Genomic DNA, 24,467 nt, shown 5'->3' on the forward strand with positions numbered 1-24,467 from the left:
TCCTTTGGACTTGTATTTGGTTTTTGGTACCCTGACCAGATTTTGGTCGGTGGATCGCAGAACGCGATTCGAATTGTGAGGTTCTATCTTGTCGCAAAGATATTGCGGAGCCTTCCCATGGATGCACTTATGTGTCAGACAGAGTGCTTTAAATGCAATTCTGTCTTTTACTGGCAGCCAGTGAAGGGTTCTCAACGAAGGTGAGATTGATTCCCATTTTTTTTTCCCAGTCACCAGTCTGGCGGCCGTATTCTGAACGACTTGCAGACGGGAGATTTGGTAATTTGGGAGTCCGAGGTACAGGGCGTTAGCATAGTCCAGTCTGGAATTCACGATTGTTCCCACCACGACTGCTACGTCTTCTTTGGGGATAAATGGAATAAGTCTGCGTAGTAGGCGCAACAGATGGTGCGCTCCGCTGACTACTGACCCTATTTGTGCGTCCATTGTCATGAAGGTGTCGAAGATGACCCCGAGACTTTTGACTTTGAAACTAGGGGTGATGATTTGGCCCAGAATGGGCGGCGGTGTCCAGGTTGTTGCCAGTTGACTCTTTCGGCTGGCGTGAAACATAAGGAGTTCTGTTTTTGAACTGTTGAGTTTAAGATAACTCTTAGTCATCCAGTTTTCTATCAAAGAGAGACATTTCTCTAAACTGGGATGATGATCCTTTTTGTTGCAGATGCGAAAATACAGGTGCGTATCGTCTGCATAAGAGTGATAGAGTAGTTCTTGGCTACTGATAATATCAAAGAGAGGGCGAAGATAGATGTTGAAAAGCACTGGTGACAGGGGGGATCCTTGGGGGACTCCACATGACACCGTGCTCTTTTCCGACGTGAAAGAACCCAATTTAACGGTTTGTGATCAGTTTTCAAGAAAGGAAGAAAACCATGGTAAATCACCTTCTGCGACTCTGGCTACCTCAGCCAGTCGCATCAGTAACAGTTTGTGGTCTACCGTGTCAAAGGCTGCGCTTAGGTCCAGCAGAACCAGGACACAAGATTCTCCTTCGTCTGCGGCCTCGAGGGCATCGTCCCATATTTTGAGTAAGGCCGTTTCTGTCCGGGACGGAAGCCTGATTGTAATGGATCCAGTAGATTGTGGGTATCTAGATGCTGTTGCAGCTGTTGTACCACTACTTTCTCCATTATCTTGGAGAGAACATTAAGGCCTGTTATGGGACGGCGGTGAGTTGGGTCCTTGGGATCCAGGTTAGGTTTTTTCAAGATGGGCTGGATTGTGCCCTCTTTCAACAGGGATGGCACTGTGCCTTCCTTAAATGACTGGTTTATAAGCTGTGTGATGGGTGGTGCCAGGATGTCGTCACATTCCTTCAGCAGTTTGGTGGGGATGATATCATTGGGCGATGTGCTGTTCCGCAAAGCACCAATGATATTTTTTGTGGTATCGATGGAGATCGGTTCCAGAGTGAACTTTGTTGATTATAGAGCATTTCTGTGGGTGTTTTGTGGTTGATTGACGGTGGGGTTGAGGGGGGTATTGTTTTGCATGATGCTTTCCCGGATTCTTTCAATTTTGTTGATGAAGAAATCCGATAGTTCATTACAGAACTCTTGGGTGTCTGAGTTGGGGACTTCAAGACATCCTGGATTCATGGTCTGGGTTACCATCTTGAAGAGTTCGCGGGGGCGGTTTAGGGCGCTGTTAATCGCCATAGAAAAATGATGTTTCTTGGCTTTGAAGATTTCTTTATGATATCGTGTTGTTATTGCCTTGTAGATGATGAGGTTATCCTCTGCAGGGCTTCTTTTCCAGGCGGCTTCCGCCCTTCTGCGCTCTTGCTTCAGAAGCGACAGCTGGTTGTTGAACCAGCCGGACTTTCTTTTTCGGATGCAGGCTTTGCGTTTCGGTGCTACTAAATCGGCTGACTGTAGCAGGGCTGCGTTTATGGCATCCAGTGTATCTGCGGCTGTTTGATGTGGATGGATTGTTTGTTTCCCATGGTAGATTTGAAGAGTTCCGAATGGAGCTTCTTCTGAGATCTAGCCCAGTGTATTGTCACCGGCTTGGGTGCTTTTATCACTGGGGGAATTTTGGAGATTATGAAATTAATTGCATGGTGGTCTGTCCATGGCAATGGTTCATTTTCTAAAATGCTTATTTAAAGGTGTTTGCTGTTAAGGGTATAAGTGGATATAAACTCCGTTAATGATGGCAAAAACTGCGATTTTGGCCCAGGTGGCCTATAGCAGAGGAGAATGTGAACAGTCTCCTGGGGGGAAGTTTGAAGTTGAAGAGTAAGGGTTTCCATGAATGGAAGAGGATTTTGAAGGGCTGGCTTAGTGATTGTAATGTGAGTCTTGTGGATCACCGCCATGCCTCCTCCTCTTTGCCCTATTCTGTTTTCCGTTATAATGCAATAGTTTTCTGGCACCAATTCTCCGAGAATGGTGTTGCAGTCGTCTGAGAGCCAGCTTTCTGTAATAAAGAGGCAGTCTAGATCGTTTTGTAGTAAGAAATCGTGGATTTCTAATCAGTGTTTTACTGCCGATCTTGTGTTGATCAAAGCACATGATATGTGCTTGAGCTGGGTTAAATAGTTAAAATTTTTGATGGTCGATCGTCGATCGAATCTCAAAAGTTGCTCTATTTTTAAGGCCTTTTTGGTGACGGCTGGTAATGCTGTTGCGAATTGTCTCAGACCCCGAATAGAGTCCGCAGAGTATCGCAGATTAGACATTGTCGCCAGTCACATTGTCGTCAGTCTTTCCTAATTGCGGCGGCCGCGAATGAGGCCTGGTCTGGCGCGGATGCGGGAAGAGCCGCGAGACGCCGGACGTGATGGGTGGAAGACTGTCCAAGTGAGCCGTCACTCGTTGAGTCTTCTCTCCCTGATTGGTCCAGAGGAAGGCGAAAAACCCCAGGCGTGCTGTGCCAATCTGCAGCGATCGGGGGAAAAAATTCCTTCCTGACCCCTTAACGGCGATCGGTGCAACCCTGGATCAATTGGCTAGGGGGGTGTGGGGGGGGGTCTTAGTCCTGTTTTTTTGTGCTGTGTCTGCAGCAGCCGAGAGCTGGGAGGACCCTGCCTGGCTGCACTATCCCTGGGGAGAGCCGACTCGTTTGAGAGCGTCCTGCTCTCACTATCCCTGGGGTGAGCAGACTAAGATGAGAGGATGGGACCCTGTGCTGTGGGAGAAATGGCTGCTTTACGCCAAATTCTGGAGAGAAACACACGTTAATGGGTCAGCTGTGTTTTGGGCTTTTTAAGTCTGACCTGAACAGCATTCAGGGCCCCACACTACAGACAGGAGGTCTGTTCCTGGGCCAGGTGAGCCAGGTGAGCTCCCATATCTCTGAGAGAAGAGAGAGGCTGCATGGGTTGCAGGTAGAAGCTATGTGCTTCAAGAGGATAAAACGCTGTGTGCGGTCAAGTCGCTGTGTGCAAATCAAACGCTGTGTGCGGATAAGTCGCTGTGTGCAAATCAGACGCTGTGTGCGACTGTTGATTTTTTGCAAGATACAGAAATGATGAAACCCCCCTGCGAGGGCTGCTTTTGTATCTGTGAACTTTGATGTTTTTAAATAAAAGTGGGCTACCAGGCCCCTAAAAACTCAGTATTGGACTGGCGTACTCACTGTTTGCTGGTATGCGTGGATCTGGAACTCTTCCAAACTGCCAGTATCAATACCTCCACCATATGTAAGATTGGGGGATCAGACTCCAATGGTAGGTGCTTTTTTCAGTGAGTACGCCAGTCCAATACTGAGTTTTTACGGGCCTGGTAGCCCACTTTTATTTAAAAACATCAAAGTTCACAGATACAAAAGCAGTGGGGTTTCATCATTCGCACACAGCGTTTGATTCGCACACAGCGACTTGTCCGCACACAGCGTTTTATCCTCTTGAAGCACACAGCTTCTAGCTGCAACCCATGCAGCCTCTCTCTTCTCTCAGAGATATGGGAGCTCACCTGGCTCCCAGGAACAGACCTCCTGTCTGTAGGGTGGGGCCCTGAATGCTGTTCAGGTCAGACTTAAAAAGCCCAAAACACAGCTGACCCATTAACGTGTGTTTCTCTCCAGAGTTTGGCGTAAAGCAGCCATTTCTCCCACAGCACAGGGTCCCATCCTCACAATATATATATATATATATATATATATATATATCATTCAGTGATAAAGGGGTGTGAGATGGCCACAATTTCAGCAAAATTTGCCTCTAAGTGTCCCCACTGAATTTTTGTCTTATGCCGCGTACACGCTATCGGAATTTCCATAGGAAATTCTGACCGTGTGTATGCCCCATCGGAGAAATTCCATCGGAATTCCGATGAATTCCATTGGAGTTTAAATATAGAACATGTTCTATTTTACTCCGATGGAATTCTGTCAGAATTTGTATGTGCTTTTGGTCGGGCAAAAGCCTGATCATGTGTACGCGGCATTAGTGTTGGGAAATCAAAAATTCTATTTCACTGACCCCATGATGAGTCAGTGAAACAAAAAAATAGCTTATGTTTCCCTGACATTAAAATTCACTAAAGCCATTTAGGGCAAATTTTGCTGAGATTTTGCCAGAGCCAAATTTGGTAACTTATCAGAAAACTCTGTTTTGCCTCATGCCTAATAGGAAATGATATTGAAAGTTACCATGAAAGACTAAGGTTGGGTTTACATGCGGGACTGGGTTTGGTGCAGAGTCCGAGGTGCTTTCCATTCAGCGGCTCAGGTGCAATTCAGTTGCTAATTTGACACTGAAATTGCACCTGAACCAGATAAAAAGATGCAGAGGACCCTTTTAAAATTTGCACCGGAACCTCCCCACATAAATGTGAAAGCCGCTCTGGTTCACATGTTATGTGAATTGGATGCAGTTCAAAATGCATTCAATTCACATGTATGTGAACCAAGCTTAAAATGGAAGGCAAAATACCAAATTGTAAATGGGAAAATGAAAAAAAAAAACAGAATCTGGGAATGTAAGAAAACAAAAAAGACTATCAAGAGTGTAAAATTTAGAATTCACTTCAAAACCTTGATGCCTAAGGGCAGACAGAGATCAAAATGAGAAGGAAGTAACACACAATCAATGGCTGTATTTCTGTTATCTTCAATTATTATTTAGAAGTCCATGTTTAAAGTGTCAGTTTTGCAAACTATACTAATCTTGTTATGATTTAAGGCTTTGATGTGATTAATAGGCTTCAATGGCAATGAAAGTAAACTTCATAGACAAAGCGACTTACAAGGCTAATAAATCAAATACTATGAACCATGTTTGCAGATTATAAGTGATTATTTGCATAACTTTGAAGTTGTTATAAAGATGGAAGTCAAATAATTAAAACGACACCCTAAATTTGAATCACCAAATGCATTTCTTTGTGAGAATCTCTTATTAGCTACTGGATGTCTCATTTCATGTGCAATATCAATGAATAAAATTAGTCATTTTGTTAAAAAATAATTTTTACACAGTACTACCAAATATAATGTTTATAACACGTGAGATTAGACTTATTATGGCTTATATTATAAGTCTATATGAAACTGGTTGTTAGCAGACAGGATCAACCTTCATTTTCTCCTTTTTTCTCAAGAAATGTGATATATTCTCTGCTCTATCCAGCAGCAACAGTGTTACAGATTTAAGTGGATCCTTTGTGTCAAAGTAGAGCCAACTGTAAAAGTTATTTGTCTTCACCAGCAGAGAAGATTGTGTGGTTGGAATTTTGCTTCAGAACAGCTTCCAGACACAGCTCTTGGGATTGCTTTGCTTGCAACTATTCACCATCCATACAGGACTAAGCAATCATTATCTTATCTCAGTTCAGAGATCAGTAAAATTGGGTCAAGGAATTCTTATCAAATGCTGTTCAGAGAGGAAGATAGTATAATAGTTCACCACATAGCACTGGTAATTAGAACGTATTCCAATCTAGTATATACAGTATCTACCATATTTGCTCAAAGGTCAGGACAGGCAATAGATAAAAAGAAAGAAACAATTTAAGTCAATCCATAATCAGGGGAATTCATTCAGAAGCAGCTCACATTGGAAAAACCAAATTCACAACCTACCCAAGATTTCCCCATCTACCATTGGCAATCACTATTTTTACTAATACAGAACCACTGTAACTACCATACACAATACAGGCAATACACAAAGAAAATAAACCAAAATTTAAGCCAACCAATTATAAAAAGGAATCCAGTCAGAAGCAGATGACAGTGGACAAGCCAAATTCTGACCAGAAGCATGGGATCAGGGTCGCATACCAGAGTCCTAAAATTGGTAGAAAATACAAATAATCTTAGGAATATTTTTTACAAAGTTTTATTAAAGAAACAACCTTAGCTGTCTAAATCAGATTTAAAGTTTGTCTCTAAGAAAAGCTCTCTCCATTGCCACCTCTCCCTCCTATACCCCTCTCCCGTATTTACCAGCCTTAAAAAAGTGATCTTTTTTTTACTCACCAGACTCTTTCATTCATGTCCCTTGCTGGAGTTACTTTCGGGATCAATGATCAGTAATCCTTTGCTGCAGCCTGTGACCTTGAACACACTTCTGCTAGAAACCTAATAGAACATGTCAACACCACCCAGACAGTAGCATGGAGACCTGAAAAAGGTTTTCATTACAGGGGGAAAAAATTGGAGCCAGATTCACAAAAGGGATACGCAGGCGTATCTGCTGATACGCCGTCGTATCCCTGTTTCTATCTATGCCGCTGATTCATAGAATCAGTTACGCATAGATATCCCTAAGATCCGATATGTGTAATTGTTTTACACTGTCGGATCTTAGGATGCAGTACCGCGGCCGCCGCTGGGGGCATTTCTCGTCGTAATCCAGTGTCGGGTATGCAAATTAGCACTTACGGAGATCCACAAAGCTTTTTCCCTTCGTTAAGTCGCCGTAAGTGTTAGTTTGCCGTCGCAAAGATAGGGTACCTTTTACAAAGTGTAAAGTTAGTACACCATGTAAAAGTGTACCCGTCTTTCCCGCGTCGCTGTCAATTTTTTTAAAAATTTTTCCCGACACAACTCTTTTTTTCCGACGCAACTTTTTTTACCCGTCGCGATTCACAAAACCTTGGCGCATCGTAACTTCGCGCAAAGCACGTCGGGAAAATCGCATCGGGAGCATGCGCAGTACGTCCGGCGCGGGAGCGTGCCTAATTTAAATGGGACTCGCACCATTTGAATTGGCCCGCCTTGCGCCGGACTGATTTAAGTTACACCGCTGCAAATTTCCAGGTAAGTGCTTTGTGGATCGGGCACTAACTTGTGTAATTTGCGGCGGTGTAACTTAAATCACCAAAGTTACGTTGCGCCCGCTGGCTGTGAATCTGGCCCTTAGAACCTGGCACAGCAGATAACCATGGATTTAGGTAAGTACTGTAAATGGCCTTTCAGCTTGGTTAAGATTTTTGTATAAACAAACTCAACAATAGGGGAAAATTAAGAGTTGCTGCTCCGCAATTACCTCACTGTATACAGAAGTTTATTCCACAAAGTAACCACAGTAGCAATCTTCAACTGCAGATCACCTACTCTAATGCGTTTCGCCCACTAGGGCTTAGTCATAGAGTGATTCGTTGGGGGAAGAAGTGGGGGCTTAATGCCCATAGTTTCACTTCCAACCTAATGAGCACAAAACATTGTTTATTTACTGAGAACATATGACCTGCATGTACACCTAAGCAGGACATCTTTGACTATATCCTTTCAGAATGATGCCAAAAAGTAGAGATGAAGGAGCAAATCAGTCTGCAAAAGGTAAGCAGTGATGGGCAGTTCATTATAAACCATAACAATAAATAAGGTTTACTCTAACCCAGGATACTCCATTAAAATAGTCAGTTAAAATTTGCGAAAATGTAGAAGAGCGAGCTTGATGTTGAACTTATTAACTTAAAGTGCTCAATTGAGGCTTGATTTAGTTTCAACTATGTATGCCTGACTTAGTATTTGAAGTGAACAAACAGGTTGAAAATTAAACCTTTAATACATCTTCTCCAAGTAGAATAATTCAACATTAACACATGAAAATATATGATGACTAAAACAAAAACCTAAAAAAAACTCTGTGTGTCCATTTTCCCACAGAGTGTGGCTCAGCCCCGTCCCTGCGCTCTCCTCTCAGGCTGTGATAGACAGTAACAGGAGCTGATGGCTCCCATTGTTGCCTCCATGGCCAATAAGGAGCAAGAGAGTAGAGAGAGCAACTGCTCTCCAGCACAGTGCTGGACGGAGATTGTACTCAGGTAAGTATAAGTGGGGGGGGGGGGGACACTCAGAAGATTTTTAAGTTTAATGCAGAGAATGCATTAATGTAAAAAAAAAACTTCTATCTTTAGAACCAATTTTTTATTTTTATTTTTTATCACATTGAACACAACACAATGCAATTCTTCTCAGCCTCCTGACAATTTTGCTCTGCTCAGACCCACAGTCTGTCACCACACAAACTATTAGGCCCCATACACACGATAGAATTTATCCGCGAATACGGTTCAGCGGACCGTATCCGCGGATAAATCCTCTCTAAGATTTCAGAGGATTTCTATGCGATGGCGTGTACACACCATCGCATTGAAATCCGCGCTGAAATCCTCTGCCGATGACGTGTCGCGCCGTCGCCGCTATTATGACGCGGCGACGGGCGCGACGCTGTCATATAAGGAATTCCACGCATGCGTCTATTCATTACGGCGCGTGCGGGGAATCCCTTTGGACGGATGGATCCGGTAAGTCTGTACAGACGAGCGGATCCATCCGTTGGAATGGATTCCAGCAGATAGATATTCTGTGCATGTCGACAAATATTTATCTGCTGGAAATCCATTCCAGGGGAGATTTATCTGCGGATAAATATCCGTTGGCGTGTACACACCATAGGATCTATCCGCAGAAACCCATTTGATGGGATTTATCTGCGGATAGATTCTATGGTGTGTATGGGGCCTCAATCTGACCTTCTGGCTATTGAGTTGCTTGACTTTGGCTGTACAGTCACTCTACCAATCTCACAGGCCAATCTTAGTTTTGCCTAGCTATTAAGATTCTGGCAAAGGGTTAAGCAACTGGGCATAATAAGATTGTGTTGGTGATAGAAAAGTGTTATGCCCCAGAAATCTACATTTATTAACCTTCATGGGCTTTTTGCCAATATGAAGATTCCCCTAGATAATCCAGATACATAGGGCCAGATTCACAAATGAGATACGACGGCGTTTCTCCTGATACACCGTCGTATCTCTGTTTCTATCTATGCGACTGATTCATGGAATCAGTTACGCATAGATATCCATAAGATCTGACAGGTGTAATTGTTTTACACTGTCGGATCTTAGGATGCAGTACCGCGGCCGCCGCTGGGGGGAGTTCGCTTCGTAAACCAGCGTCGGGTATGCAAATTAGGAGTTACGGCGGATCCACGACGGATTTTCGCGTTCGCTACATCGCCGCTAGTCTAGTTTCCCGTCGCAAAGTTAGTCGTTTTTTTTTGGTGCCCTAACTTTAGTCAGCAAGCTTATTGCTGTCTAAAGTATGGCCGTCGTTCCCACGTCGAAATTCAAAATTTAACGTTGTTTGCGTAAGCCGTCCGGGAATACGTAAGTACTCTACACGCGTCGCCGTTCGAAAAAATGACGTCGCGGCGCACAAAGCACGGTGGGAATTAGGAAACGGCGCATGCGCAGTAGGTCCGGCGTGGGAGCGCGCCTAATTTAAATGGCACACGCCCATTTAATTTGGCCCGCCTTGCGCCGGAGGCCGCCGGCGTAGTTTTCATCGCAAGTGCTTGTTGAATCAGGCACTTGCGATGAAAAATTGCGGCGGTGTAAAGTATCTAGGATACGTTACGCCGCCGCGATTCTACGTGAATCTGGCCCATAATTCCTAATGTTGCTTGACACCAGTAAGCCCTTTTAATAGTGATATATATATATATATATATATATATATATATATATATATATACGCGCATGTATATATATATATATACGGGTGAAACTCAAAAAATTTGAATATCGCGCAGAAGTTAATTTATTTCACTAATGCAACTTAAAAGGTGAAACTAATATATGAGATAGTATTAATTTATCTCAAAGTGATACCAAGATCTGAAGTGGAAACCTCCATACTTCCTCCCAATCCTCCTCCACCAAATTTGGAACGTCTCTTCTCCAATCTTTGCTTACTTTACTTATGTCTGGAGATGTAGTTTTTATTAGGTATGTGTATATGGTTGAAATTTACTTTTTTCCAGTTTTTACCATTTGTTCCAAACCCGATTCCATTAATTGTGGGGTTCCTCCCGGGAATTGGGCTAACAAAGTGTGAGTAAGTTGCATATATCTAAAAGCATAACTCAGGAAACTTCCATACCTGCCTCAATTCTTCATATGTATAGAACTTTTCCCCTTGTAGTACTTGTGGCATTCTTTTTACTCCATACTTATTCCATGCCCCTGGATCCTGAATAGAATCCAAATGTGGTAACTCCGGATTTCTCCACAATGGTGTATTTGGGGATAACTTTGTTTTGGAATGTCATTCTTTTCTTATAGCAGCTTCCTATATCTTAACCGTTGTTATCATTGAAGGGGTTAGACCTCGTCTTGTTTTTATCCCCCTATACAGCAGTCCCTGCAGTGCCTCCACTGATTGGACCACTGCTGCTTCCAACATAGTTGCAGAGTCAAACCCATCAGGGTTCAACCATCTCCCTACCGTCACCAGCTGTGTAGCTACATAGTACCCTGTGCTACCGGTGTCATGAGTGTGCTTAATTTGATTCTGGCTGTTTTTTTTTGCCCATATAAATGTAGAGAGCATTCCATGCAACTGTGTAAAAAAAAATGTGGGCAGCCATTGCGGAGAATTCCTGAATATGTACAAAAATTTGGGCAAGATCTTCATCTTTACTAAGTTTATTCATCCTAATAATGACAAAGGCAGTGTTTCCCATATCTTTAATCTTTTTCCTAGCTCTTGTACCACTGCATCAAGATTCATAACTCTGAAATTCTTAACCTGTCTAGATATAATTATGCCAAGAGATTTAAATTCCGTTACCCATTTCAATGGTAAATTTGGAGCAGCTGTGTCCTGTGCTCCCTGGTCAATAGGGAACAATAGGGATTTACCCCAATTCACTTTAAGCCCTGTGAAAAGTGCAAAAGTATTTAATAATTTTAAAGCTCCATTTAAAGATGGTCCCGCATCTCTTAAAAATAGCAGCATATCATCTGCGTATAGGGCTACTCTGTCCTCCAGCCCCCCCCCACACGTAGTCCCTGAATATTTGGCGAAGTCCTCAGGGCCTCTGCCAGTGGTTCTATCTACAATTTAAAATAATACACAGAAGCCATTATACACCATATAAGTTATATAAGATCTCCCCATCAAATCCTCAAAATTGTTGGAGATGTGCAGACATGCCAGGAAATTTTATGCACATATTTTGGTCATGCCCGAAGATAGTAGCATTTTGGAGAGAGGTCCTGAGAGTGATTGCCATAATAACATCAATAGATCTGGAACAGGAGGCAGAAATCTGCCTGTTAGGATTGGTAGGAAAAGATAATGTCTCTGTGGGAAGGAGAACACAACTGGGTCTACTACTATTTTATGCTAGAAAGGTGATAGTTTTAAACTGGAAAAAGGTAGAAGCTGCCTCGATAGTACAATGGAAAAATCTAGTAAATACAAGCCTGCCATTGTATAGGGAAACATACTGTAATAGAGGTCAAGGGGAGAAATACAAGAGAGTATGGGAAAGCTGGATAGAAAATCCTATGACAGCTTCTGGTTAAAATAAGGTATAAGGGGAAGATAACCACACCATGGAAGAAAGAAAGGGTGGAAAAAAGGTATATGTGTTAGGGGAAATTAATATAAAATACAATTTTAAGGAGGCTCCAGAAGATAGCAGATATGTGTTAAATGTATAATATGAATGTATTGGATACGTATATGTATGTTACTTTTTTTTGTATGAAAAAAAAAATTAAAAATCAATAAAGAAATTTGAAAAAAATAAAAAATAATTATGAGATAGTAAAAATATTTGCCAGCACACCATGGAACAACGTAAATAGCATCCAAATGGATGATTTATTGCATGATCACAACACAAAGAGAGTGCAACAATTCGGAGCCACACAGGGCTCGTCACATGCCTGACTAAGGGGCCCTGCGTGGCTCCGAAACGTTGCACTCTCTTTGTGTTGTGATCATGCAATAAATCATCAATTTGGACGCTATTTATGTTGTTCCATGGTGTGATGGCAAATATTTTTACTGTAACTTGCACCAGTATCCAGCTGGTTGTTTCTCCAAGAGCTCATCCAGGAATGTGTGCGATGGGAATATGAAGTATAATATATGAGATAGACTCATTACATGCAAAGCAAGATAGTTCAATCCATGATTTGTCATAATTGTGATGATTATGGCTTACAGGTGTGATGTTGGTCCACTGTGCTTCATTAAGTCCAGGGTCAACGCAGCTGTCTACCAGAAGATGTTGGAGCACTATATGCTTCCTTCCACAGATGAGCTCTATGGGGATGCTGACTTCATTTTCCAGCAGGACATGGCACCTGCCCACACTGCCAAAAGCACCAAAACCTGGTTCAATGACCGTGGGATTACTGTGCTTGATTAGCCAGCAACCCCAACCTGAACCCCATAGAGAATCTATTTGCCATTGCCAAGAGAAAAATGAGAGATATGAGAACGAACAATGCAGAGGAGCTGAAGGCCGCTATTAAAACATCCTGGTCTTCCATAACACCTCAGCAGTGCCACAGGCTGATAGCTTGCTATGCCACATTGAGGCAGTAATTGCTGCAAAAGAGGCCCAAACCAAGTGCTGAATACATATGCATGCTTATACTTTACAGAGGTTCGATATTGTTCTATGTACAATCCTTGTTTTATTAATTGCATGTAATATTCTAATTTTCTGAGATTGTGGATTTGGGGTTTTCATGAGCCATAATCATCACAATAATGACAAATCACTCCTTAAACTATATTGCTTTGCATGTAATGAGTCTATCTCATATATTAGTTTCACCTTTTACGTTGCATTAGTGAAATAAATGAACGTTTGCACGATATTCAAATTTTTCGAGTTTCATCTGTGTATATGTATATATATATATATATATATATATATATATATATTCATATTTAAAAAAAAAAGTAAATTTGTCATAGTACCAAAAAAAAGAAAACATCAGCTGAGGATGCCAGATCAACGGTTTCAACGGTATGATTTTGTATGGTCATATAGGGGTACAAATGAGGTGCAGGCAGGCCATTTGTATAGAGTATATTTGTATCCTTAGGCCCCGTACACACGGTTGGACAAAACCAATGAGAATGGTCCGACGGACCGTTTTCATCGGTTCACCTCTGAAGTGGCCGTATGGCCTGATATGTGTACACACCGTCAGTCCAAAATCCGATCGGGTCAGAACGCGGTGACGTCAAACATACGATGTGCTGAAATAAACGAAGTTCAATGCTTCCAAGCATGCGTCGACTTGATTCTGAGCATGCGCGGGTTTTGAATGGATGCTTTTCTGTACTAACCATCGGTTTGGTCCGATGGGGCAGCGTTCCATCGGTTCGGTTTTGAAGCATGTTTAAAAATTTTGGACCGAAGGAAAACAGACCGATAGCCTATACACACGGTCAGTTTGGTCCGATGAAAATGAACTTCGGTTCATTCTCATCGGACCAAACCGACCGTGTGTACCGGGTCTAAGAGGGGATTTCATAATGTTTTTCCAAGAAGTATAGAATGCTGTTTACAAATGAATATAGGGCCTATAATTATTGGACATTCCTTTCAAAATAAAGCAAACAAGCATATTAAACACAAGTAAAGAAGCAAATCCAATATAGACCTCAAGTGCAGTTCCATATGTTATGTAAAATGCCACATTTATGTTAGCTACTGTCTAGGCCTTTTTTCCACATATCGTATTCTATTTACATTTTGTCTACATTAGAGCTTTAAACAGTAATATTATATATATATATATATATAGTCTCTGGATTTAACATAAAAAAGAAAATAAGTCAAAATATGATTATACAATTCCAACCACCAGTGATGGAGAACAATAAAGATATGTTGTTTCACTCCAAAAATGATGTCTTTCAAAAGTATAGCAGGTGTCAAATGAAATGTAATTTGAGATTTTATTCATGCTTTATTTATTGATAAGTTGGCTGTACTTGCCATATTAAAGGTTACATTAAAGGATGTTTCAGGTATGTGACATTAATGTACAGAAATAAAAGAATTGATTGGAAGATTGAATGACAAACTTGGCAACACCTATTGATAGCTTCATTCATCAGCCAGTAGTCATAATTCATTATAAAGTGTTGATCTTAGCACGCGTTGTTAAGTTAATAATATATGTTCAGTGCAATTTTTCTTTTTATATAATTTAATACAGCGCAAATAGTAAAAAAAAACATTAATGGTGTACTTTAAAGCAAAACCTTTTGTGGAAAAAAATTGCAAATGAAAAATAATTTAGTGTATAAAATTGCTACACAAGCTATAATATGTTATTAACCCCCTTAGCGGTAAACCCGAGCGTGACTCAGGGTGGGTTTTCTATGTTAGGATCGGTATCCCCGAGTCACGCTCGGGGTGGACGTGCAGAGTGTGCAGCGGCGCGGCTTACCTGCTCGCTGAATCCACAGGCAAGTTACTTACCTTGTCCCTGGATCCAGCGATGCCACCCCGCTGTGTGAGCGAGCGGGTCCTCCACGCTCGATTCACAGTGTCCCCGTGTGCCGCCGATCTCCGTTCCCTGCGACGTTACGACGCACAGGAGCGGAGAACGGCGCCAAATTCAAAAAAGTAAACAAACACGATACATACAGTATACTGTAATCTTATAGATTACAGTACTGTATGTAAAAAATACACACCCCCTTTGTCCCTAGTGGTCTGCCCAGTGCCCTACATGTACTTTTTTATAATAAAAACTGTTCTTTCTCCCTGCAAACTGTAGATTGTCCATATCAACCAAAAGTGTCCCTTTATGTCAAAAATGGTTTTAGATCAGCTAGAAAACAGCGATAATAAATTATAGTCACTTGCAGAATTGTGCGATAGTGATTTGTGGGGAAATACGTCATAAAAAAATAAAAGTAATGACAGCGACAATTCTGCAACTGAGCAAATTTCAGTGATTTTGAGTTGATTACATTATTGAATAATTTTTATTATAATTATATTATTATTTGTTATAATTATTTATAATTATTTATTATATTATAATTTATCATTTTGTTTTAAAAAAAAAATCATACTCGGGATGCCTACAAGATTCTTGTTTGGTCAGATTTAAGTGAGTTATTCCTAAAAATTACAGGCCTACAGTATAAAATGCCAAATTTCCTTGCAAAATAAATGTACCGCTTTTGGTACGTAATTCCAGACAGAATCATACCGCCAGGGAGGTTAAAAGGATCTTTTGCTTTTTAATCTGCAGTGATTTAATTTTCTGTAAAGTTCAATGCAATATGGCATCCTGGAGGCATACTGAACACAGTTGTACAGAACCATCCCACAAATGCTGTCAATCAAAGTCAATGAGGCAAGAGAGGGGATGGGGCTGAGCCACGACTCCATGTCTGAATGGACACACAGAGCAGTGGCTTGGCTTGGGTGCCCCCATAGCAAGCTGCTTGCAGTGGCGGCACTGGGCAGAAGGGAGGAACCAGTAATGCCGGCGAGGGACCAGAGAAGAGGAGCATCTGTGCTGCTCTGTGCAAAACCACTGCCCAGAGCAGGTAAGTATAACATGTTTGTTACTTTAAAAAAAAAAATGACTTTAATATCACTTTAACCTCCCTGGTGGTAATCCATAGTCTGGCTCGGGGTGGAAATCCAGTACCATTAGCGGTATCCCCGAGCCAGACTCGGGATCGCATCGCAGTATCCAGGTGGAGTTTACTTACCTTGTCCCCTGTATCCTGCAATGTCTCCCCGCTGTGTGAGGAAGCTGTTTCCTCGCTCAATTCGCACAGTGCCCGTGTGCCGCTGAGCTCCGTTCCCTGTGATGTTACGACGCATGGGGGCCGAGATCGGTGCCAAATAAAAAAAAATAAAAACACAATACACATACAGTATACTGTAATCTTACAGATTACAGTACTGTATAAAATAAATACACCCCCCTTTGTCCCTAGTGGTCTGCCCAGTGACCTGCATGCACTTTTATATAATAAAACTGTTCTTTCTGCCTGGAAACTGCAGATTGTCCATAGCAACCAAAAAGTGTCCCTGTATGTCAAAAGTGGTTTAGACCAGCTAGAAAACAGCGATAATAGAATCACTTGCAGAATTGAGCGATAGTGATTTGTGGGGAAATTTGTCATCAAACACTGAAAGTAATAATTTTTATTATAATTAAATTATTATTTGTTATAATTATTTGTAGTTATTTATTATATTATAATTTATGATTTTGTGTTTCAAACTTTATCATACCCAGGATGTCTACTAGACTCTTGTTTGGACAGATTTAAATGAGTTATTCCTAAGAATTACAGGCCTACAATATAAAACGCCAAATTTCAATATAAAACAATTGTACTGCTTTCGGCACCAAAAATATGAAAGAATCATACCGCCAGGGAGGTTAAACTTAAAGGTGTGCAAAAATCAGTTGAAAAAAATAGCAATTACTAATGAACAGTTAAATACCTGCCAATTAAAGCAAAACAGTTATGTGTTATGCCTTTTTAATATACGGTAAATAAGTTATATAGATGTTGATTTATATTTCAATTCTTTTTTATTATTATTTATTTTATGTATGTCTACTAACTATTCACAATAATAACTGAACAGTTTCAACAGTTTAAATGCTGAACAGTTTCAATGCTAAGAAATAGCATATACACATTTAGTACAATATAAGAAGATCAGCTTTTCTTTGACAGTGACAGTGAACACATTTAGAGTGAGTCATAAGACAGAAACTCTGACCTTGATTCAAGAGTATTTCTTTCCCCTCATTGCACCAATGGAAACATGATTATTGTTGTGCTATACTGTGTGAAGCATTATTGTATAGGATAAGTGTAGCTAATTTGAAGTTGACAACAGAGCACCTCAGTTCCCCTTTCATAGTAGGTCCCAGTCATATTTAGGATTGCTCATAGGAAATAGGACTTTAGGCCAAATATGTCAATATTCTTTTTAGGCTTATGTTGTGTGAGTGATTTTTAGCCGTACTACCTGCCTATAACAAAATAATTTGAGGTTGATTCTGAAATCCTGAAGCTATTTACAAAAAAATAAATAAAAAATGTTTAATCCCAAGAGACAAAGGGCCAGATTCACAAAAGAGATACAATGGCGTATCTCCTGATATGCCGTCGTATCTCTGAGATACGATTGTCGTATTTATGCGCCTGATTCATAGAATCAGGTTACGCATAGATAGCCCTAAGATCCGACAGGTGTAAGTGACTTACACTGTCGGATCTTAGGCTGCAATTCTAGGCCGGCCACTAGGTGGCGATTCCATTGCGGTCGGCGGCGAATATGCAAATGACTAGTTACGCCGATTCACCAACGTCCGCTTTGCCCGTCGCTCTAAATTTACGTTGTTTCCGTAGAGATATGTCGCGTAAAACTAAGCATGCCCTCTAGGTGGTCTAATCAATGTTAAGTATGGCCGTCGTTCCTGCATCAAATTTTTACATTTCACGTCGTTTGCGTAAGTCGTCCGTGAATGTCGCTGGACGCCATTTACGTTAACCTCGAAACCAATGACGTCCTTGCAACGTCATTTAGTGCAATGTACGTCGTGAAATTTTAGGCACGGAGCATGCGCAGTACGTTCGGCGCGGGAACGCGCCTAATTTAAATGGTCCCCGCCCCATTTGAATTAGGCGGGCTTGCGACGGGCGGATTTACGCTACGCCGCCGCAAGTTTACAGGTAAGTGCTTTGTGAATCAGGCACTTACGCTGTAAACTTGCGGCGGTGTAACGTAAATGGGATACGTTATACCGCCGCAGCGTAGCCCATTTCTACGTGAATCTGGCCCTAACTTTTTATATTAAACTAGCAATAATGTGTTTTACTCATGGCAATCAGATATACATACACTTTCAAATGAAGCCTGAAGTGAAAGAAATACACACCGACATTGCTGACCTCCTATAAAAAGGTTTAGCTGTCTGCCTGTCTTTTCTTCAATACTTTGCCCCAAATAAGCCAACGGCAAGCAAAATTAGAGAGTAGCCAGGACTTTTTACATATTTGTTCTTGGTCAATGATTTAAAGTATTAATGTTACTGGATCAACCTGACAGCTAGTCAACTAATATTTTGAAAAGAAAATGTCAACCTACATAGTATTAGTTTCCCTTAAAATAGTAAAGAAAGTAATACAAAAGGTTTAAGCATTTTTTTTTAAATAACAAACATGTCATTCTTACCTCCACAGTGCAGTTCGTTTTGCACAGAGTGGCCCTGAACATGCTCTTCTGGGGTCCCTCGGCGGCTCTTGTGGCTCCTCACCGCATCAGATAATCCCCCCGAGAGAAGCGCTTTCCTGAGGGGGTTACCTTGCGACACGAATGCCGGACTCGGCCCCGCCCCCTCAGTGGCTGCGTCATTGGATTTGATTGACAGCAGTGGGAGCCAATGGCTGTGCTGCTATCAATTTATCCAATCGAGAGCCGAGAACCCCAGGCAGAGGGACGGCGTGCCCCTGGCGTGGGACATTCCAGGGCTCAGGTAAGTAAAACGGGGGGGGGGGGCTTGGTCACTGGCAGGTGTTGTTTCACCTTAATGCATAGGATGCATTAAGGATAAAAAAAGCACAAGTCTTTACAACCCCTTTAAACTTCAGACAAATGTTAAAAAAAAAAAACAATATAGCAATATATTTAATAAAAACATTTAAATAAAAAAATGCAAAAAAATATATTGATTTGTGAATTTGTTTGATTTTTCATCAAGAAAACTGCCTAAAATCTCAACGAGAAAAATAGAGAACCTGCTCCCTATTTTCTCGTTGTGATTCTCAGCAGTGTTTTCCTGCCGAGAAACCCAGAGAGTGTGTATACTTACCTGTCGCTGTGGAAACCTGCGCATGCTCGAAATGACTTTGACGCATGCGCGGGAGCTTCATAGGCATAGGTAGGGTGCAGAAAGATGGTGGCGACGGCATCGAATGTGACGAGCGCATGCTCGTCGTACGCGATGACGTCACAGCGTTCTTGCCATTCAAAAGAACCATGGTTCTTTTGAATGGAGCGTCTGTACACTCGGACGGGAAGAGATTCTTGCCAAGAATCTCGTCAGGAAAAACAACGTTTTTTTTCTGACAAGATTCTGGCTCATGTGTACAGGGCTTAAAGCGGGGGTTCACCCTTAGAGGGCACTTTTTAGCCTTAGATTCCTGCTCGTTTTGTCTAAGGGAATCGGCTATTTGTTTTAAAATATGAGCAGTACTTACCCGTTTACGAGATGCATCCTCTCCGTCGCTTCCGGGTATGGGCTGCGGGAATGGGCGTTCCTTCTTGTAATTGACAGTCTTCCGAGAGGCTTCCGACGGTCGCATCCATCGCGTCACGATTTTCCGAAAGAAGCCGAACGTCGGTGCGCAGGCGCAGTATAGAGCCGCACCGACGTTCGGCTTCTTTCGGCTACGAGTGACGCGATGGATGCGACCGTCGGAAGCCTCTCGGAAGACTGTCAATCAAGAAGGAACGCCCGCTCCCGAAGACCCATACCCGGAAGCGACGGAAGAAGATGCATCTCGAAAACGGGTAAGTACGGATCATATTTTAATACAAATAGCCGATTCCCCTAGACCGAACGAGCAGGAAGCTAAGGGAAAAAAAAAAAAAGGAAATGGTTGAACTCCCGCTTTAAGACTAGGAAAAGGTTGGGCAGTACTCTGGGACAATTTTGCATTCACATGTACTGACAAATGTTTATATACGGTATGCATTGCTTCAACCTACAAAACCATGTAACTGTCTCCAAATTATAGGTCACCTTAGACTCCACAGAGTATATGCTTGCTATAACTCAAAGAAAAAACTCTGCTACTTTTATGACAGATTGAAAAAATTATCAGCTTCACAGATACACAAAAACATCAATTCATGCAGCAATTGATATGTTTTGATAGGCCAAACTAAATATCAGTAAACTAATAGTGAGTAGATGGAGACTACAGATGAGCTAATAAAATTGTGTCAATTATACCTGGTTTACTCAACCGATTCTAATGCCTCGTACACACAATTGGTTTTCCTGACAGGAAAAGTGCGATGTGAGGTTTTTGTCAGGAAAACCGTCCGTGTGTATGCTCCATCACACTTTTTCTGTCAGTTTTCCTGCCAAGAAAAGATTGAGAGCAGGAACTCAGTTTTCAGGAAAAAATCATATCGCAAATCGCGTTCGTCTGTATGCAATTACGACGCGCAAAAAAACACGCATGCTCAGAATCAAGTAGAACAGCCAAACTGCCTATTGATCTTGGCTTGTTGTACGTGTTGTACGTCACTGTGTTCTTGACGTTCGGAATATCAGCCAAGATTTGAGTGGCCGTGTGTATGCAAGACAAATTTCAGCTGTTTTCCTTTAGGAAAAACTGATTGTGTGTACAAGGCATTAGACGTAAACTTGATTTGATCAGTGAACTAGAAACATGGTCCAATAGACCAAACAGGAGGTCCATACAGGAACCAGTGTAGATGTTAATGCTGTAGTGGGTTATGGGGCCAAAAAATTTACTAATATGGAAGTATATTATTGAATTAGTGTACCTATAATATATCTTATTAAATGCTATTCTGATAGTTCTTACTTATTGGGGAAGCAAAGTTACAAAGGCTGTCCCTATGAAATTGCACCACAAGGGAAGTACTATATTATACTATACTTATACTCTAAAAGAACACATAATAAAGAAGCATACTACTTGTTTCTTAGTTCTCCTGTGCCACAGGGTTTTATATTCTCACTCTTCACATCCTTTTATCCTAAAAGCAGAATCCCCATTGGATATTTGATGGAGAGAAAAAATGGGACATCATTTCAGAAAATGTGTCTATGTCAAGCTATGTACAAGCCAAAAAAACTAGTAATCCAAAGTAGGGGCATAATTATAATTTATAGGGACCCCAGAAATTGGGCACATGTGGCAATTTCTGGGATCAAGACTATATTATAATTATTTTAAAGTGCATGTCTAACCAAACATTTTTTTTGTTTTGGATGGAGCAGGGAAGGATTAGGCCCCGTACACACGGTTGGACCGCTTTCATCGGTTCACCTCTGAAGTGGCTGTACGGCCTGATATGTGTACACACCATCAGTCCAAAATCCGATCTGGTCAGAACGCGGTGACGTCAAACACATGACGTGCTGAATAAAACGAAGTTCAATGCTTCCAAGCATGCGTCGATTTGATTCTGAGCATGCGTGGGTTTTGAACCGATGCTTTTCTGTACTAACCATCGGTTTGGTCCGATGGGGCAGCGGTCTATCGGTTCAGTTTTGAAGCATGTTTAGACATTTTGGACCGAAGGAAACCAGACCGATAGCCTATACACACGGTCGGTTTGGTCCGATGAAAATGAACTTCGGTTCATTCTCATTGGACCAAACCGACCGTGTGTACGGGGCCTTAGAGTTCCTGTCTTGTTCTTATTGCTATATGGGGATCAATTAGAGAAAGAATTTTCCATCAATTCCTGTCCTATTGAAAACATTTTACTAGACAGGAAGGGGGGACACTTGCCAACAGTAGCACAGACAACATTGCAAAACATTGCCAGCAGAACAGCAAATGAGAGGACATTTCTGGATAGCAATAAAAATCACAGAGGCGTTATAATTATTCCCCACTTTATCCAAAACTAGAAAATGTTTTTGGCTTGACATACACCTTAATATACTGTAAAGTACAGTTTGGGCTGAACCTTGAGATCAACCCTATTTGTGACTAATGACAGCAGGATCCCAAAGACTCATTCTGGGGAAGAGGCAGTCAACTCTTCTAGAATGGAGACTTTAGATCAGGGTTAATGATACTGCATCTGTGTTATCTATTCATGCACATAGATTTTCTATGTTTGAAATTACTCAACAATCTCCCTAGTAGGACCCCTTCCCACCCCTGTTCTTCCCACCCCTGGGCCCCACAGTTGCGTGGGTTTCTTTGGCTATTGCTATGCCAATGGTCAGTAGAATGAGTCCCACAAAGTCTCCTCTCAGTAGAAGAAAAGTGACTGCATTGTACCTTTCCACAATGCAGCTATTATTATTATTATTATTATTATTATTATTAGTAGTATCAATGATGAGCTTTTCCAGTGATGTGAACTGCATCTAGGCTGCGCATAGGCTTGGTTTGAGATGTGGGAGCAAGAATAATCCTGAAAAATTATTGTATGTGACAGAAAGACCTCACACCAGCAATTGATAAGGAATTATAACATTTGAATATTTTCTCCTCCCTTCATGTGACTGTGACAACTGTGCAAGAAATGTGGGTTAAATATGTATGATGCTGCTCCGCCAAACACAGTCCCATTCACCTCCTGTGTATTCAGGTGAAAGCACCACTCATCCTGCCATATGGAACAAGTGCAATAGGATGCAAAGGCCTGCACACTTGAAAACTGCATCCACTTTAAAAATAAACAGCAAATATAGACACTGTGGGAGCAAGGAAACACAGTCAACATGCTTCGTACAGCTGCTAGCGCTTACTCATGAATACGCGCTAGCAGAACATGTTGACCGTGACCCACGGCTGGGCATTTAACAATCACGTACAGGTACGTGATTGTGCCCAGCCGTGCCATTCTGCCTACGTATATCGGCATTAGGCAGTCCTTAAGTGGTTGAACGTTGTCGTTTTTCGGGTTGTAAAAAATTATCGTGTGTGGGCTTTAACGACGTGAAAAATCTGCGCATGCTCAGAATCATGTTATGAGAAGGGAGCGCTCGTTCTGATAAAACTACCGCTCGTAATGGAGTAAGCACATTCATCACGCTGTAACAGACAGAAAAGCGCGAATCGTCTTTTACTAACACAAAATCAGCTAAAGCAGCCCCAAGGGTGGCGCCATTCGCATGGAACTTCCACTTTATAGTGCGGTCGTACGTGTTCTACGTCACCGCGCTTTGCTAGAGCATTATTTTTTTAACGATCGTGTGTAGGCAACGCCGTTTTAATGATGAAGTTGAAAAAACAATGTTTTTTCTAGAGCCTGAAAAACGTTGTTTTTTAGAACCCGAAAAATGATCGTGTGTATGCGGCATTAGAATTTAAAACCACTTTAACTGTACTAAAGAAAACTAAACATCTTTCTAACATAAAAGTAATACACCTTTATATATAACGATTTTGCAACATGTACTGTAGCTAAATGAATGTTTTAGGAGAAACCTTTTCTTATGCTTGAGACATATGTTAACCTTTAATACAATAATTGAAGTAATATAGGTGAAAAATGTCTTCCCTCACTTGGTCAGGTCTGTCATATATTATTCAGGTTAGCTGTATTTGTCCTGAACTGTATCATTCTATAACAGTGTCATGTGTGAAATATATTCTCTGTAATTCTTTCAGACTTCTTGAGACTGATTAAAACAAATCACCTTTCTGTGTGAGCTATGCTGTCTTTGCTGATGGAGTGAGAAGTACTTATTTGTCTTTTCTTTATCATAAAGAAAAATCAGAACCATGGTAATTATTAACTGTACAGTATGGCTGTTGTTATATGCAATTATTTCATGTGAATTAAACTATATTGCAGCATTAATGAGATATATTAAAGCAGAGTTCCACCCTAAAAATGAACTTTCTATTAACAGCTTGCCTTTAATGTAAAAAAAAGGCAACTCACATACTCCTCTTCAAGTGTATCTATGGTTAAAGATGAAAACTGATTTTTGTTTTACACAATTCCCTTATTGATCTGTTCATCCTGCCACCCAACTGAGGTTTACTCAACTCAGGGCTGGTGCAAGTATTTTTGCCAACTCAGGCAAAGGTGCACTTTGCCCAAGGCACGCACGCACGCACGCACACGTGCACACACACAACAGCAGTGGAAGTAAAAAAAAAAGTGTGGTGTGCAATATAGTACATACATTATACAGCAGCGCAGCGCAGCGCAGAATACCAGCAGCTATAGAGGGATACAACACCAGCCAGCAATAGTACACTATACTATAATGCTGGGATCTGATGTCTTCCTCTATAGATGGCGTTATTCTGCAATGCGCTGTATAATGTACAATTGCTGGGATTTGAAGTCCTCTGTAAGTGCTGGTATTCTGCATTGCATTGTATATAATGTACTATTGCTGGGATTTGTAGTCCTCTATAGCTGGTGGTATTCTCCATTGCGCTGTATAATGATTGTACTGCGCAATGCAGATTACCACTGACCAGTT

The sequence above is a fragment of the Rana temporaria genome, chromosome 5 (assembly GCF_905171775.1).
Source record: "Rana temporaria chromosome 5, aRanTem1.1, whole genome shotgun sequence".
Classification (NCBI taxonomy): Eukaryota; Metazoa; Chordata; class Amphibia; order Anura; family Ranidae; genus Rana; species Rana temporaria.